Source organism: Procambarus clarkii, chromosome 19, assembly GCF_040958095.1.
Source record: "Procambarus clarkii isolate CNS0578487 chromosome 19, FALCON_Pclarkii_2.0, whole genome shotgun sequence".
NCBI classification, from domain to species: Eukaryota; Metazoa; Arthropoda; class Malacostraca; order Decapoda; family Cambaridae; genus Procambarus; species Procambarus clarkii.
Window position 1 is genome coordinate 47,761,675 of NC_091168.1, and position 18,725 is coordinate 47,780,399.

At 36.1% G+C, this 18,725-nt stretch overlaps 1 protein-coding gene across 1 annotated transcript in view; it reads left to right on the forward strand.

Moving 5' to 3' along the window:
- Window positions 1–18,725, forward strand: part of LOC138366485 (glutamic acid-rich protein-like) — a 62,135-nt gene that overhangs the window by 42,681 nt on the left and 729 nt on the right. The window lies entirely within an intron of this gene.

Genomic DNA, 18,725 nt, shown 5'->3' on the forward strand with positions numbered 1-18,725 from the left:
GGTGTGGTATGTGATGTGGATATGTTGTGGGTGTGGTATGTAATGTGGATGTGTTGTGGATGTGGTATGTGATGTGGATGTGTTGTGGGTGTGGGATGTGATGTGGATGTGGGTGGTGGGTGTGGTTGGCTGGTGTGGGTGTGATGTGGGTTGAGAGTTTGGTGTGGGTGGGTGTGGGTGGTGGGTGTGGTTGGCTGGTGTGGGTGTGATGTGGGTTGAGAGTTTGGTGTGGGTGGGTGTGGGTGGTGGGTGTGGTTGGCTGGTGTGGGTGTGATGTGGGTTGAGGGTTTGGTGTGGGTGGGTGTGGGTGGTGGGTGTGGTTGGCTGGTGTGGGTGTGATGTGGGTTGAGGTTTGGTGTGGTTGGCTGGTGTCGGTGTTGTGGGTTGAGGGTTTTGTATGGGTGGGGTTAGCTGGTGTGGGTGTGGGTGTGGTTGGCTGGTGTGGTTTTACTGGGTGTGATTGGCTTGTGGTAGATTGGTGTGGATGTTGGGTTGGCTGGAGTGGGTGAGGTAGGTTGGTGTGGCTGTAGTGGGTGTGGGTGGTGGGTTTTGTTGGTTGGTGTGGGTGTTGTGGGTTGAGGGTTTGGTGTGGGTGGGTGTGGCTGTAGTGGGTGTGGGTGGTGGGTTTTGTTGGTTGGTGTGGGTGTTGTGGGTTGAGGGTTTGGTGTGGGTGGGTGTGGGTGTAGTGGGTGTGATTGGCTTCTGGTAGATTGGTGTGGGTGTAGTGTGGGTGTGATTGGCTGGTGTGGATGTTGGGTTGGCTGGAGTGGGTGTGATATGTTGGTGTGGCTGTAGTGGGTGTGGTATGTGATGTGGGTGTGGGTGGTGGGTGTGGGTGTGGGTGTGGGTGTGGGTGTTGAAGTTTAATGCACTGGGTCCCAGAAGGATACAGACTGAGAATGGGTGCCTCTAGTGGTACCTCACTTTTTTTTTTGTTCGTAATGTTTCAAATTATTATATACTTTTGAATTTTGTTAGATTTTCTATAAATTTTATTAGTTTTCACATTTTGTTTATTCTGTCCAATAAAAGCAACATAGAACACTTTCAAAGGCGTTGACCCCCACCGACCATTGGTGACCCTCGCCCCACTGGTCGCATGACAAGCTACACACACCAGCTAAACCCACAAGCTGCACCCACAAACTGCACTCACAAGCTGCACCTACCAGCCACACATACCAGCCACACCCAACAGCTAAACACACTAGCTACACCCAACAGCTAAACACACTAGCTACACCCACTAGCTACACCCAACAGCTAGCTACATACACTAGTTAAACACAACAACCACACACACACACACACACACACACACACACACACACACACACAAGCCACACCCAACAGCTAGCTACATACACTAGCTAAACACAACAGCCACACACACACACACACACACACAAGCCACACCCAACAGCTACACACACTATCTACACCCACTAGCTACACCCAACAGCTAGCTACAAAACACAACAGCCACACACACACACACACACACACACAAGCCACACCCAACAGCTAAACACACTAGCTACACCCAACAGCTAGCTACAAAACACAACAGCCACACACACACAAACACACACACATACACACACACACACACACAAGCCACACCCAACAGCTACACACACTAGCTACACAAGTCACACCCAACAGCTACACACACTAGCTACACCCACTAGCTACACCCAACAGCTAGCTACATACACTAGCTAAACACAACAGCCACACACACACACACACACACACAAGCCACACCCAACAGCTACACACACTAGCTAAACACAACAGCCACACACACACACACACACACAAGCCACACCCAACAGCTACACACCCTAGCTACACCCACTAGCTACACCCAACAGCTAGCTACATACACTAGCTAAACACAACAGCCACACACACACACACTCGTGTCTTTGAGACAGGAGTTCATCAAAATTTTCACTGATTATAAGAGTCTGATCCTTCATACTGTATTATGACACGAAATAAATTTTATGGTTACTGCAAGATTGGGAGGAGGGAACCATCTTCTTCCGGTGGGGTTTACCAATCCCCCATTTTAATTAATGAATCTGTAACCAAATTTAATTCCTTTGGGGATTGCGTGAAAGATTCCGATGGTGATTTATTTCTACGTTGTTTTTCGTGTAGCTTTTGAGTCTATTATACTTTTAGTAACAGTACCTAACCAACCCTTCAATATCGAAATTGTTTCCAGTTTCCAATGGGATATTTATTATTATGAAAACACATTGATTTTTATAATTTATATTAAAAACAATAATTTATATTAAAAACAACATTTTTCGTTGATCTTATATATTAAGCCTGATTTAGGACTTATTGCATATATTTTGAGTTTGCAAGTACTAATTTTTATACCAAAAATATTACAATTAGTGAAAATAGGTTAAGTGATGGGACATACCAATAGACTATGTCTCTTCTTTCAAATACCTTGGAGTCTCTGTCCCTTGTACCTCAACTGCAATCAATAAGTTACATCAACAATGTAGAGACAGACTCAAGGCTCTCAGAACTGTAGTGGGGTACAGCCCGAAATATGGTGTTAATATTAGAATAGTAAGAATGATGTATTTAGCGTATAAAGGTCTCTGATAGACTATCATGTACCAGCTTTGGTCCTACAGAATGGCAAAAGTATTGATAGACTGGAAAAAATACAAAATGAAGTGTCCTATACAAAGTTCATAGGTCCCTTAAAATTGTTATTAGACGAGAACTCCTGGATGAACTTGAAGAAAGTAAAACAGTGTAAAACTGGACAGTGTTTCTGTTTATGTCTAGAATGGGAACCCCTGTAAGAGAACCTCTTGAAACACTTGTCACATTCAAAAGGCTTCTCCCCTGTATGGAGTCGACGGTGTTCTGTTAAGGCTTCTTTTCGCTTATATACTTTTTGGCAAATATCACATATGAATCTGTGTTCGTCATCATCAACCTCATTTCCATCTGCTCTCATTGCATGACCATTGTTAAGAGCAGAGTAGTAGGCTAAACCGGGGGGTGCCAACTTCAGGGACTTAGCCTGAGTGTTGGATGGAGCTGACTGTACAGAGGTTAGTTTTGGTGATGCTGATGGTTTAGATTTAAGGGAGAGATCGATCGGTTGTACATCATCAACCTCATTTCCATCTGCTCTCATTGCATGATCATTGTTAAGAAACGACGAGTCAATGCTTACAACCTTGGGATTAGCCTGAGTGTTGGATGGAGCTGACTGTACAGAGGTTAGTTTTGGCGATGCTGATGATTTAGATTTAAGGGAGAGATCGATCGGTTGTACATCATCAACCTCATTTCCATCTGCTGTCATTGCATGATCATTGTTAAGAGGAGGGTAGTAGGCTAAACCGGGGGGTGCCAACTTCAGGAACTGGTAAAACGACGAGTCAATGCTTACAACCTTGGGATTAGCCTGAGTGTTGGATGGAGCTGACTGACCCTCACAATAGTCACTGAAACGTGGAGAACGAACCTTCTTTCCATTACTAGTGGTCTGGGCAGAATCTGCATCTCTTTCATCATCCCTACTCCCCAAAATGTTATTTTTTTGATGTTGTTGCTGTATTTTTTGTTGTTGTTGATGGAATTGTTCATCTAACCACTCAAGAGTGTGTTGATGTGGGCATCGCCAGGAGATGAGAGCCTCCCCCCCCCCACAGTGCCACATTCACACACTTTTTGTCCCTGCGTCTCGCCCATTGCCCCATCGTCCATGCCTTCATGGCATCCACCAGCGACATCTTTGATGTGCCCTTGAGTATGTTGGGACTGAGAAAAGTTATGTTGAGATGGTTGCTGTTGTCCATTGTCACTGCCCCGGGGCACAAACCCAGCCTCTAGACAACTGCCTGAGTGACAGTTTCTTGGGTTGGAAGAGGACTGTGTGTCAGGTCCAACATGCGCCATGTTCAGATGATTGATGAGCCGCTTAGTACTGGGGTCCTGAAATTTTTTTAGGTTGTTACAATCAGACCATTATTAAATTAGTCTATAAACATCCAAACTTAAAAAAAAAAAAAAAAAAAAACTATGATCATTGAGAAACAATATTCATTGCTGGTAAATTTTACATTGTAATTTTTACATCCCTAGGCATTCCATAAAATTAAATTTTAGACAATTATTCATCCAAAAAATTACAAAAATTACACACACAAAAAAAAAAACAAAAAAAACAAAACAAATTAATACTATAACCCTTAAGAAGGAACGACGAGAATACGACTTCACTCACTATACTGAATGGATTTCTTCAAGGATTTAAACACATGTTGTCACTGGGCGTGAACTACGAGGTAGACTGAGGGAGTAAGGAGCTATCACATCCTTTTTATTCATTGAGGACAATCTAGTGGCCAGCGACGAAGAGCTCAGGTCTCGAAGCTCCGGCGAGTATTATGTTATCCGATACTGTATATAATATTTGGCCCAATGGACTTCAGGGAGCCATTGAGTTAACACACCATAACGCCAACACCAATATTTATGAGAAATGTCATTACTTACTTGATCAATGAGAGGGACCCCTCATCAGAGTATTCCGAGGAGGAATCTTCAGATGAATCTTCAGATGATTCTTCAGATGATTCTTCAGATGAATCTTCAGATGAATCTTCAGATGAATCTTCATCGTCTCGGTTCACCATTCCAAACCTACTTCTGATGGCATTTTTCTTTCTTTTCTTGAAGGGTGGGTTAAGATCATTATCATCTGATGATGTCTTTTTGATGTTGGTGTTTTTTTGGGGGGGGGAAAGGTCTGGGGTAGATTGAGTTAAGGGAAACTCATTTGGGTCGATTTTGTTCAGAGTGAACAATGACATGTTAATTTTGGGAAGGGAACTATCCATACGGATACCATTCCATATGTTTAATATGTGAAGGGGATCGAGGTCTTTGCCACATATGACAAGCTCACCTTGTACAATGGAGGACATTTACTCATTAAAACGTTTGGAGTTAGTAGAATTAAAAAAGGGAATGGGACTGGACTCAGCATAAAGACGTACACCCAGACAGGCACCGGCTCTATCAACGAGACGAATTGAGTCTTGTCTGATCTCTCTGTTGGTGTGAAGCTCTTTATATAAAAATGGTCCAAGTTGTTATTTTTGGGGCCTCAGAATACCACCGGATGTACACACATACACAGACACACACACACACACACACACACACTCAATAATATTTTTATTATGGCTTTTAATTTAACCAAGCTGTAGAAAGAGACCAATATATATAAAAACAATTACTTATGCCTAGTGTATAAAAAGAATAAAGTTGCTTCTTGAAGAGAAAGAGGAACAGACTGACAATTAAAAATATCAAAGCTAAACATAAAATTAATATATCCCTTTTAGAATTTGAAATTAAATTTTCTACTTCTTGTAATTCCAAATCTGCAGTTTGAATGGGATAATGTTTATATTTAGCTTCATTAATGATATAATTACTCATATCTATCACTTTAGAATCTCTATCATAGGTTTTAGAATTAATCTTGTGAGTAATTGCTTGACCAAGGCTGTTTACATCAAACTGACTAAGCAGGCTTAAAATCATCTTGTTCTCTTCTAAAGAATTTGTGGTAGTTCCATCCATACCAATTATGTTTATACATTGGGGATAAATGCGTATTATTTCATTTATGGCAGATAAATATATCATATCTGGTGTTATTTGTGGTGTGGTTATAGACTGTGGAGGCCCCAATTTAATATATTGTCCAAAGTTTATATCTTGTTCTAACAATTGATTAATTATTTTATGGCGAAGGTTTTCTAATGCAGCATGAGTTATTTCATTATTGTACCCACCAATATTACCTATTGATAAATATAATTCTAATGGTAACAACACTAATCCCACAGATAAAACAAGGGATAAAGACGAAGATATAACGGATAAAAGCCGTATTGAAAATTGAATGCTCATTTCAACCATAGATGATCGAATGATCATCGCCAAAAGTTGAATAATCATTTGTTGAGATGAAGCTTCTACCATAATTACAGATAATAATTCTTGAAGAGCATCATGAAGAATGTTTTCGGAGAAATATTTTAACAGTCTTGAAATTATCTTAGGCACTCGAGTTGTAACTTCAATTTCGGTTATAGTAATAGCCTCATCTTTTATTAATGATAATAAATCGGAAAACTCAGATTCTAAACGTGTTATTATAACATCTATGAAATTAGTAGTTGTAGTAGTATACTGTTCAATAAATGATACATTTTCGGAGGATACTACTATATCCGCTTCGTCAACAAATTGTTCTTTTTCGAGTATTGACTGTGGAACAACTGTTTCAATATAACCTCTGTCAACATCCATATAATTTTGTTTGTTCAATTTATCCATAAGAATCATACTCATTCCTGATGTTGGATTAAGTAAGTCCACTAATTCACCATCGGTTAATTGGTTGATAACTTGATTGCCAAATATAAAACCTAATATCTGGCGGTGGACATGACTATGGCATTGATCTGACTGGCTATCGTAGTATTTATGAAAGAATTTACAATAGATTGAGTTAAAGTTTATATTCTGTTGCTGAATATTCCATGTCAATGGTGGAGCATCGATTAAGCCAGCAACAGCTTTTCTCAGTTGATATGTATTTGTATTCTTGGCATAGGCAATGGGGTTCTTTTGATAAGATTGTAAATCGTTTTCATTAGAAGGACTCCATCGACTTGAAGGTCTTAGAGCCAATGTTTTAAGTGCAGACAACTGTACACCACAATAATTTTCGTTAGATTCTTTGACATTAATCGACCAAGTTTCAACGGGAATAGGTTTCGAGAAATAATGATTGTCTGTTTCTGTATTGTTTAGAATAGATTTTAAATCATTACCAAATCTTTCTTGAAGAAATTCAAGGACCTCATTATGAACAGCATAACATGCTTCACTACAGGCATATTCACGTTCGTTTATTAAAATAGCTGATCCAGATCCGGGCTGACAAGCAGTTTTTACATCATAATAACATTTTAGCATGTTACAACCTAGCGTTGTGAATTTAACTTCAAAGTCGTTAGGATTTTCATCTAAGAAAGCTTTGGGGAAATTGGGAGGAATATTTTTCCATGGTATATTCTTAATGATAATATTTTTAAAATACTTACTTCCATTTCTTTGTTGAAGAATCTCCATTGTTTTTCGTTGTGATATACGATGTACTATGTAAGTTGCAATTGCAATATCAGAGACAGTAACAGTTTTCATTACGAAAATGTTAAGAGTATTTATTTATTTTTTTTAATATTGATCAATATAATAAAGAAATTTGAGAATTCATTTACCAGAATACTGAGAGGAATCATGGTGGAAGCTGGAGTAAATGGTGATGCTGAAAGTTGGAATAGTGGTGGTGGTTGTGAAGAATATGGGTGTCATCGAAATGATTATTATTATCAACCAACCATTCCACAAATACCATTACAAACAACTCAATATATGATTGTACCTTATTATATGACTTCAGTGCCACATTCAATTTATGTAATTCCACCTTCTTCATGTTACGTTTATGATTTTCCTTCAAAATATTTTTATCAATTAGCTCCACCACCACCACCACCACCACCACCACCACCACCGCCACCACCACTACCACCACCACCACCACCACCACAACCACCGCTACCACAATCATCAGAAATTTATTCCCATTACAGTGTTGAAGTTCAATATAAAATTTCCTTTTTAGAAAAGGAAAAAGAAAATTTAAAATCATGGAAAATTTTACGAAATATTGATGGACATATAACAGAGGTCCCCTGGGGTATATCCTTCATATACATTGCATATGAATATGGTGGGTTACCTCGAGAATTATTTATGAAATATGTTAATGAATGTTGCAATGGTAGTTAAACATTTTCTTTGCAAATAAGCTCAGTGAGTAAATATTGTATATTATTACATCAATGCACCATACACTACACCACCCATTAGTGCACTCATATGTCGCTATTTGATCACCATTATCAATGGGCCTAACATTATTATTAATAATAAAATTAAAAGTATAACCCAGCCAATATTTTTAATTGATTTCAATATAAATTGCCATATATCAGATTGCCCAATGCCTTGAATCACTTCACCAATACCATCTCCTAAAATTTCGGCAATATTTCTTAAAATTGTTCCCTGTTCACATTTATATATATAAAATATTTCTTTATTTTCTAAATTAGAAATAGGTTCATAACCCTTGACAAATTGTGAAAGATAATTGTAGTTATGGGGACAACATATTCCCTTACAACCCAAATTTAATATGTTTTGGGTTTCTGCAGAATTTGGAATATCAAATTGACAGTTCCAGACTTTTTTATTGAACAATGGATGAGTATTATCATTTAGTATGTCATAGTTAATATAATCAACCCGATTGATAGGGAATTTACAAAATCTGGTCAAATATACTTCTTTTTTTAGGGAATGTCCTTTTCCAACATGGTATCTAAAACAACCACTGTTCTTCCGATTGTATTTGTTCAAATATTCAAGAAAAGCAACACCTACACCTAATATTATCGCAGATTTCAATATCAAACTTTTATGTTTACCAGCCCATTTGGTCATAGTGTTAAAAATTTTAGTTAATTTGGAATCAGTTGGTGAAGGATTACTTTCTAAATATTCAAGAAATTGAGTTTCGTTTTCAAACCCAAGATCTTGGGCAAGTTTATTTACATTGTTAATGTGTTCTTCATAGAGTTTAAATGGGTATTTTTTTAACATATGTTGTTTAAGAGCTTTGTTTTCTATAATATTTAGAATAGGGGATTCTACATCACCATGCAAAATATTTTTCATAATTTTATTAAAATCATTTTGGGATTTAAAATTTAGGTTTTCATTGATAGAATTAATAAAAGATTTGGCTGGGTGATGAAGATTTGACAATTTAATGTTTTCTGTCAAATCTGTCAGATACTTATTTGTATTTAAAAAAGATTTATTTTCATCAACCAAACTTTGGGTGATGTGAATAAAAGGCTGAAGACCATGGTCAATTTCTTTTATCATCAATTCTGTCATGAGCTATTCTTTCTTTTTTAAATAAGTATTAAAAAAGAGTTAATTTTACTGTTTAAAAACAAATAAGTGTTTGGTATGTGAGTCGTGGTAACTGTGTGGCCGGTCTGCTGTGATTGGCTTGATGGAGCACCAATCACGGGTGAAGTGGGTGGAGCCAACGAGAGGATTTTCACTAGTGTGTGTGTGTGTCTTTGTGTCTTTGTGTGTGTGTGTCTTTGTGTGTGTCTTTGTGTGTGTGTGTGTGTGTCTTTGTGTGTGTGTGTGTGTGTAAGAATGAGTATGTGTGTGTGTGTGTGTAAGAATGAGTATGTGTGTGTGTGTGTGTAAGAATGAGTATGTGTGTGTGTGTGTGTGTGTCTTTGTGTGTCTTTGTGTGTGTCTTTGTGTGTGTGTCTTTGTGTCTTTGTGTGTGTGTGTGTGTGTGTAAGAATGAGTATGTGTGTGTGTGTGTGTGTGTGTGTGTGTGTGTGTGTGTGTGTGTGTGTGTGTGTGTGTATTTGTGAGAATGTGTGTGTGATTCCTGTGTGAGAATACGTTTTATGTGTCAGAATATATGTGTGTGTGTGTGTGTATGATTCCTATGTGAGAGTACGTTTTATGTGTCAGAATATGTGTGTGTGTGTGTGTGTGTGTGTGTGTGTGTGTGTGTGTGTGTGTGTGTGTGTGTGTGTGTGTGTGTGTGTGTGTGTGTGTGTGTGTGTGTGTGTGTGTGTGTCTTTGTGTGTGTGTGTGTCTTTGTGTGTGTGTGTGTGTGTGTGTGTGTGTGTGTGTGTCTTTGTGTGTGTCTTTGTGTGTGTGTCTTTGTGTCTTTGTGTGTGTGTGTGTGTGTGTAAGAATGAGTGTGTGTGTGTGTGTGTGTGTGTGTGTGTGTGTGTGTGTGTGTGTGTGTGTGTGTGTGTGTGTGTGTGTGTGTGTGTGTGTGTGTATTTGTGAGAATGTGTGTGTGATTCCTGTGTGTATGATTCCTATGTGAGAGTACGTTTTATGTGTCAGAATATATGTGTGTGTGTGTGTGTGTGTGTGTGTGTGTGTGTACTCACCTAGTTGTGTTTGTGGGGTTCAGCTCTGGCTCTTTGGCCCTGCCTCTCAACCGTCAATCAACAGGTGTACAGATTCATGAGCCTATCGGGCTCTGTCATAAATGTGGTGATTATGTCCCTCCCCCCTAGCTCTTCTGTCTTCCAGCGAAGTGAGGTTTAATTCCCGTAGTCTCTCCTCGTAGCTCATACCTCTCAGCTCGATTACTAGTCTGGTGGCAAACCTTTGAACCTTTTCCAGTTTAGTCTTATCCTTGACTAGATATGGACTCCATGCTGGGGCTGCATACTCCAGGATTGTCGCAAACATTGAGAGAAATGAATCGATACCCTCTGGGAGAGCCTTGTGGGACTCCACTGGTGACTTCACGCCAATCGGAGGTCTCACCCCTCACCGTAACTCTCTGCTTCCTATTGCTTATATACTCCCTTATCCACTGAAGCACCTTACCAGCTACACCTGCCTGTCTCTCCAGCTTATGTACCAGCCTCTTATGTGGTACTGTGTCAAAGGCTTTCCGACAATCCAAGAAAATACAGTCCGCCCAGCCCTCTCTTTCTTGCTTAATCTGTGTCACCTGATCGTAGAATTCTATCAAGCCTGTAAGGCAAGATTTACCCTCCCTGAATCCATGTTGGCGATTTGTCCCTTCTCTCCAGATGTGTTACCAGGTTTTTTCTCACGATCTTCTCCATCACCTTGCATGGTATACAAGTCAAGGACACTGGCCTGTAGTTCAGTGCCTCTTATCTGTCGCCCTTTTTGTATATTGGGACCACATTCGCCGTCTTCCATATTTCTGGTAGGTCTCCCGTCTCTAGTGACTTACTATACACTATGGAGAGTGGCAGGCAAAGTGCCTCTGCACACTCTTTCAGTACCCATGGTGAGATCCCATCTGGACCAACAGCCTTTCTAACATCCAGATCCAGCAGGTGTCTCTTGACCTCCTCTCTCGTAATTTCGAACTCCTCCAAGGCCGCCTGGTTTACCTCCCTTTCTCCTAGCACAGTGACCTCACCCTGTTCTATTGTGAAGACCACCTGGAACCTCTTGTGTGTCTTTGTGTCTTTGTGTGTGTGTGTGTCTTTGTGTGTGTAAGTGTGTGTGTCTTTGTGTGTGTGTGTGTCTTTGTGTCTTTGTGTGTGTGTCTTGGTGTCTTTATGTGTGTGTGTGTGTGTGTCTTTATGTGTGTGACTTTGTATGTGTGTGACTTTGTATATGTGTGTCTTTGTGTGTGTGTGTGTTTGTGTGTGTGTGTGTGTCAGAATGTGTGTGTGTGTTTGTGTGTGTGTGTGTCTTTGTGGTAGACTCATGATCACCGATCATCCCACCAGACTCCATCATATTCTCTCAGCCCGAAGCCGTGCACCATGGTATGTTGAACAAATATATTCCTCCTCTTCCTCTCCAGCATCATCAATCTCTTCCACTACCTCCTCCATATCTTGATCCACTTGATCTTCCAACGCCTGTTCCGCTTCATCCTCCACATCCTCCAAACCTCCCTCCTCCATCTCATCCAACGCCTTCCTCTTTTTAATAATAATCCCATTGTTATAAATATAATAATTTTGGTACTGATTGTGCCAAATATATTTATGTCCGCTTTGTTGTGGAAGATAAGCTATCACTTTAGTTATTTGATAATCGGGTAAAAGTTGTAAATTAAATTTTGCAAGTCTTGGTATTGATATAATCATTTTATTTTCTTTAATTATACTAAATTCTTGTAATAACTCACAATGCATATGCCATGCAGTGGATAATGATATATGTTTTCTTTCGGACCAATTTTTATCTTTTTCAAAATATTTAATAAGATGCTCAATGATAAGCTCATCATATTTAATTACATCATCAATACAAATGTACATATCAATAGTTTTAAGAGTTTTTTTTATTTGCTTTTAATACTTTTTGATAATTTATACAATTATTAATAATATACTCCCTTAATGAACTTTCTTTTAAACTTTGGGTAATATCTCTTACCCCATCTAAAAGAAACAACATTAAATACACAACCTCGTTGATAAAAAGTATCATTTTGGTTTTTTCAAATTTAAAAGGGGAATGAGTTCTAGAATACACTGAAAGTGAAAAATCCTGATCATCCTCTTCATATAAAATATTTTGATTATGAATTTGCGTGAAAAATCTTTCATACCAGACAAATTTATTATCAGCTGTTAGTCCTGACATGTCATAAATTTTATGATATATTAATTGACTTCTGCTAAGATTGTTTGGATAAGTAAAAGTAATATGAGAATCATCGATATTATTATTATAATATAATTTATCAGCTATAAATAATTGTCTTGCTAGATTAAATCTCAGGGGAAAATAATATAATCCAGGGGTTTTTTTAATGTTAAACTTCTCATTATTTATATGTTCGATTTGTATGTTAATTGAAAGTTTATCCTTTTTATTCATCTTTTTTTTATACAAAAACATACACACACACTTACACACACACACAAAGACACAAAGACACAAACACTTATACACACAAAGACACACACACACACACTTACACACACAAAGACACACACACACACACTTACACACACAAAGACACACACACACACACACACAAAGACACCAAGACACACACACTTACACACACAAAGACACACACACACGCACACAAAGACACACAAAGACACACACCCACACACACACAAAGACACACAAAGACACACACCCACACACACACAAAGACACACACACTTACACACACAAAGACACACACAAAGACACACACACACACAAAGACACACAAAGACACACACCCACACACACACAAAGACACACAAAGACACACACACACACACACACAAAGACACACACACACACACACACACACACACACACACAAAGACACACACACAAAGACACACAAAGACACACACCCACACCCACACAAAGACACACACACTTACACACACAAAGACACACACACACACAAAGACGCACAAAGACACCAAGACACACACACTTATACACACAAAGACACACACACACGCACACGCAGACACACACACACACACACACAAAGACACACAAAGACACACACACACACACAAAGACACACACACTTACACACACCAAGACACACACACACACAAAGACACACACAAAGACACACACACACGCACACGCAGACACACACACACACACACACACACAAAGACACAAAGACACAAAGACACAAAGACACACACACTTAAACACACATAAAGACACACACACAACGACGCACACACACACACTTACACACACACACACACACTTACACACACATAAAGACACACACACACACACAAAGACACACACAAAGACACAAAGACACACACAAAGACACACACAAAGACACAAAGACACACACACACAAAGACACAGACACAAAGACACACACAAAGACACACACACACACAAAAACACAAAGACACACACACACAAAGACACAAAGACACACACACACACAAAGACACACACACACACACACACACACACACAAAGACACAAAGACACACACACACAAAGACACACACACAAAGACACACACACACACACACACACACACACACACACAAAGACACAAAGACACACACACACACACACACACACACACAGGAATCCCAAAAGTTCACCAAAACTCTTATTATACTCACTTTACATTTTTTTTCTTAAACTAGTTGGGAGAGGTACAGTCTTTGATATGATTGGGAACGGCATTCAACATTTTAAGACCCTTGATTTGAAGAGCAGCATTTCTGGTTTGATTAAGTTGAACTCTTGGGAACCGAATGATATCTAGGGGCAGTGTAACAGCACATCATTCTTTTTTTTTTTTTTTTAGATATGGTATCTCATCCATAAAAAATATTTTGTGGAAAAAAATGGGGTTGACCACCAGCCTGTGGTCAGTGGGGACCCTGTGGTGGACCATAAGCCGGTGGTGGACCATTCATTGGCTTATTAGGCAAATCAGATCTTGAATAGTTTCCCAAATAAGACATCAAATTTTATTTATAACTCCAAATTTTGTATTTTTTTTTTTTTAATTAAGGCAAAAAAAAAGAAGAGAATCAATTAATTCTTTATGGATTTATATATTTTTCCAAATTTTATTGCAAAATAAAACTTATAAACCTTTCTATATAATATAAAATTTTTGATGTTTAAGTTTTGTTAATTTTATAAACATAATTTTATTTATCATAGATATTAAATATATAATATTATTAATTTTATGTATAATTTTTTATTTATATTTAAAATAAAAAAAACAAAATATACATTTTGATTAAAATATTCATAGTTACTTTATAATTTGAGATAAAATTTAAGAAAACTGAAATAATATTTTCCCCTTTATAGTTAAATTCGATATTTTATATAAAAATAAAACAAACAAAAAGTCACTCAAAGTCATTTTATATATTATTTATTTATTTTATAAACATTTATTTTAAATAAAATTAATAAAAAACTGAAAAAATATATATATATATTCTTTTTATTAAACAAATATTTCATCACTACTTTCATAATCACTACTTCCATATTCTTTGTAGTCGTTACTTGCCTCTGTATCATAATTATAATCTATATTATCACTATTTTCATCATTAATCCATTTGAAGAACGAACAATACATGCCAACTTCAAAATCCCTAAATACAAAATAATAATAATGACTTACAAATGCTAATAACATTATGGGAGTAATAACTTTGCGAATACCAATTTGGATATAATAATATTCATCGAATAATTTAAACCAAGAAGTTGGTAAAATGTTTCCATAAACATCTAAAAATTGTACTTGAATACAACATTTTTCCTGATCATAAAGAATATTCATTGAACCTCGTTCTTTGAAACATCAAAATTTTAAATTTGATATAACAATATGATATTGATTATTTTCCTTATTTGTTATGTTTAAAAAGTATGGTTTATCTCCATATATAAAATGAACTGCATCTTCAATTTTTGATTGTGACATCTTAGGTTTGAAGCTTTTCTTCAGAACAGATAAAATATAATTCCATCGGTAATTTTCATTACAAAAACATTTCCCATATAAATTACATAAGGGATACTCATCATCACTTAATGCACAATAGAGATAGTAGGCAGCCGTTGCTACAAAATTATTACTTTTGCTTATACTCTGAAACAACTCACGTCCTGTATTATCAAAATATTGAACTGAAGGAGGATTGTTTGAAACAATTTTTAGCGATCCAGTATGGTAAGACGAAGGTATACCATCTCCTATTATTTCTTTCTTACATCCATTACAAAATTTCACGTTTAAGATTCTCAAAACCATAACGGACTCTTCCGGTGTTGTTGTGTGTACTGACAAAGACCATATCGGATGTTTTAAATTGTCTCTCCCATATATTCTTTCAAGAAAAGTGGTTACATTTCCTACTGTAAAAAAGGAAAATTTGAATTTTTGTTTAGTCATTTGTTCAAAATAATCCATTCGAAAATTTGTATTACAGAGACATTTAATGCCATAATTTTCAAAACAAGTTGTAACGTTATCATATAACATTATTTTTTCTGTGAGGATTTGTATTTTGAAGACATATATTCTTCCACTAGCTGAGTAATTTTATGAGTGTTGGATACAACTCGTAATATCCGTTTATGTAATGGCTCATCTTTTTTAATATCAGGGAAAAAGAAAATTGGAATATTAATAAATAAAATGTTAATTTTACCACTCCCACTCCCATTTTCTAAGAACTGTGCAACATTATTTATATTAGGAGAGTAATCACAGACTGAATGGGAATCCAATTTCATAATAAATTTCCTTTTCAATTTTATGAGTAAGTATTGTACAAATAATTGTAAGTCTTCTACACTATTATTTTCAAAGGTAACATCATCATCATTCTTATCAACATTAATAATATTATGATGATGATAGTTGGTTAGAACAATTGTTCCTAAAGGTAAAGCAGGAGGATAAAAGTGTAATTTTTTGAAATAAGATAATGGGATTTCTATACTACCATCAGAGTTACATGCAAACATTATTTAGTTTTGTTTTTAATATTGAGTGAATTCATAAATCGATTAAAAAATTTTTCGGTATTTTCGTAATCAATCAAATCAGTCTTGGATACAAATTTTGCCTTTAAAATTACCTTTGCACATCCACGTTCAATATCTTCCAAATTTGAACATGGATATGTTCCTTTATGTATTTCAATATTATTTTTATCAATCTTACACTTCATCCAAATAGATAATTCTTGTTTTTCCTCATCAAAATGGGGATCCGGACACGCTGTACACGGAAAATGTTTATTGTCATGTAAGTTAGTATACATAGGACCGCAGTTACATAGACCATTAGAATAACCTGGAGCTGTAATTACACCAGATGGTAAATGTACCAGACAAGGATCGCGGAAACAGGCTGAACGTGAGATATCTGGATTAGAAATATATCCAGGGGAACATCGACATATATATTTTTCTTGTTCTTTTAATGGTATAAAAAAGTCTTGGGGGGTCATTTGAGTAAGGTCCACTACTTCATCCTGCCCATTGGTAATTTTAACCAAAGTTCCTCCTGGTTCACATGCAGTTAATCTATTTGTAGTTGCGTTATAAAGACCTGGTAGGTAGGATTTACACTTCCATCGATCTTCTTCAAATGAATACTGTAGAAAACCCCATACTGGGTCACAGAATTTTTCTTCTGGTTGTTTCCAAAGACAGTATGTGCATCCTGGTTTGAGGATTCCACCTCCATAATAATATTTTATATTGCTAGTAGAAGATGATATAGGTATTACGACCTTTTCTAAATAACGTCCACATTTACGGCCCCCAAGTTTTTGACAAATTTGATTGTCATGTGACTGAGAACTATCTACTTTTAAAATCATTCCCTTACATTTATTGATTTTAATGTCATTATTGTTATCATATTCATTATAATTTAGCCAACCTTGTAGATCAATAAATTCGTGTCTTTCTTCAAATGCAATTTCTTCAGCTTCAATTCCCTCTTTAATACTTTGACGTAAAAAACTATGAATGTAAAAACGATCAGTAATATAAAGAAAATTAAAAAATATAAAAAAAAGTACGAAAATTATAACAGGAATTTGAAGAAAATACTGGTATGTCGAAGAAATCATTTTTGGTTTTTATTTAAGAGAAAATTTAGGAGTTTCTCAGTTGAAACTCTTTTATTACAATTTGTGGAATAACAGTGAAAACGATGACGATGAATATAAAGTTTACCTGAAGGTGTACGAGATTTACCACGAACTTCATGAAAAGGACAAAAAATATTACATTGCCATTTTTGATTCATTGCTAAGAGTTCATTATATGGCTCCTTACATAATAAATCAGCACATTTTTGTGTAATTATCTCTGAGTTTTTTTTTTTAAAATTGTTTAATTTTTGGTTGATGCAGCGATCGTTTTAAAACCAACCTAGGACGACTAATTACATTTCCTCCTCCTCCTCCTAAATTATTATTATTATTATTATTATTATTATTATTATTATTATTATTAATAATAATAATTATTTCAAAAATATTATTTCTAGTGGATAAGTGTCCCTGTTTAATTTCATTGATACTAGTAAATTCTATTGAAGTCTCAATACATCGATATATGAATGAAACACTCGCCATATTGGTACATGATCCTTATCACTAAACAATAGAGAGAGAGAGAAAAGCTTACAAGATAATATAAAGGATATTGTAGAATCAGAGAACCTATATATGTCAGAAGTAAAATATTTATCGTGCAAATATGATCGGCGCACGACACTGAATTCTGTCAGGCCAACTACAACAGTATTTTCTTCAAATTCTTGTTACCAATTTTCATATTTTTTTAATATTCTATAATTTTCTTTATATTGCTGCTCCTTTGTACATACATAAGTCTTTTAAGAGGGACTGGAAGCTGAATCCTCCTATTATTATTTATTATTGAAACTTGACATAATGGCTGACGAGCCTTATTACCAAAAGAGAGTAAGACAAAAGTTTACAGATATTATAAAGTATATTGAAGAATCAGAGAACTTAATTATAGCTGTACCATCAGAAGTAAAACAATTTGAAGAGCTGTTAAATTCTTGGGTATTATATTTACCTAATCTCCAAAATGTTGTGGTAAAGAGAGGAAATTGTAATAAGTGTTGGTACCAGAGTGAGAATAAAAAAACACTCACTATTTTTAGGTCACCTTTCGAAATAATTATTAAGCAAAATGATATAAAAGTTAGCTCTTCGTTTCTTATGAAAGATGTAATATTATTATTAGTAGAAGCTATTCAAAAAGAAAAGAGAAATATTCATGTATATTGGGATTAATTAATAACAAATATAATAAATTTATATACAGTTTTTATAAACATTAAATTTAATTTAAATTTCAAATAACATTAAGTATTATATCAATTTGGGAATATAAAAACCATTAACTAATTTCAAATATATTTCATTGGAAAATATTTCACATTCATTATTATAGAATAAATTTAGAATATTGTTATATGT